Raw genomic sequence first — 1,574 nt, 5'->3', positions numbered from 1 at the left:
GTAACCACACCTATGTCAGACAAAATAGACTCAGTCAAAACCTGTTACAAGATACAAAACGGACATTACATAATGTTAAAAAGGCCAATTAATAAGACACAACAGTTATAAATATATATACACCCAACATAAGAGCACCTGGATATATAAAACAAGCACTGATGTAAGTGAAGGGAAAAACAGACATCAATACAGTAATAGTAGAAGACTTCAATATCCCACATTCAATAATAGATCATCCAGACAGAAAATCGATAAAGCAGCAGCTGACTTGAACAAATGGCCATGACAGATGTACACAGAACATTCTACTCAACAGCAGCAGAATGTCCATTCCTCTCAAGCGTACAGAGAATGTTGTCTGTGATTGATCAAATGTCAGGTCACAAAACAATTCTTAACGAATTTCAGAAGACTAGAATTATTCCAAGCATCTTTCCCAACCACAATGAAATGGAATTACATATCAATAACAAAAGGAAAATTGGAAAATTCACAAATGCTTGGAAATTCAAAACCACACCCTTGAGTAAATAGTGGGCTAGAGAAGAAATCAAAATGGAAGGAAGAATATATCTCAAGACAAACAAAAGCTGAACTTAAAGATTTAGAGAAACTACCAGTGAGGAGAAGGAAGGAGAGAGGGTAACGTAAAGGGGGAAAAGGTAAGGGTTATTATGGGATGGTATAAAGTCATCTGTGTGAAACTTTTGAAAATTTTAAAGCACTATAGAATTTAAAGAATCTTTAATTCAATCAAAAATTAATTTTAGATAAATATTTTTTCAAAAGAAGGAAAAGAATGAAATAAATAAGATCACATATGAAAGGGTAAACATTACACTAATAATAAAGAATTTATTTAAAAAATCATAGGGAATTACTATGAACAATTATATGCCAACAAAGTGATCAACCTAGAAGAACTGGATACATAATTAAAAGTGCACCACCAAAAATACTGAAGTATGAAGAAATAGAAAGTTTAAATGTACTAATATCAAATAAGGAGATTAAATCAGTATGCAAAAACCTCCTGACAATGAAAAGTTTAAGATCAAATATTGGGATTCTTGAGAAACCTATATGCAGGTCAGGAAGCAACAGTTAGAACTGGACATGGAACAACAGACTGGTTCCAAATAGGAAAAGGAGTATGTCAAGGCTGTATATTGTTACCCTGCTTATTTAACTTATGTGCAGAGTACATCATGAGAAACGCTGGACTGGAAGAAACACAAGCTGGAATCAAGATTGCCGGGAGAAATACCAATAACCTCAGATATGCAGATGACACCACTCTTATGGCAGAAAGTGAAGAGGAACTAAAAAGCCTCTTGATGAAAGTGAAAGTGGAGAGTGAAAAAGTTGGCTTAAAGCTCAACATTCAGAAAACGAAAATCACAACATCTGGTCCATCTCTTCATGGGAAATAGATGGGGAAACAGTGGAAACAGTGGCAGACTTTATTTTTCTGGGTTCCAAAATCACTGCAGATGGTGACTGCAGCCATGAAATTAAAAGACGCTTACTCCTTGGAAGAAAAGTTATGATCAACCTAGATAGGATATTGA

This window comes from Bison bison, unplaced genomic scaffold, assembly GCF_000754665.1.
Source record: "Bison bison bison isolate TAMUID 2011002044 unplaced genomic scaffold, Bison_UMD1.0 scf7180017864353, whole genome shotgun sequence".
NCBI lineage: Eukaryota > Metazoa > Chordata > Mammalia > Artiodactyla > Bovidae > Bison > Bison bison.
The sequence above is the reverse complement of the archived record's forward strand: the minus strand, read 5'-3'. Positions refer to the sequence as shown.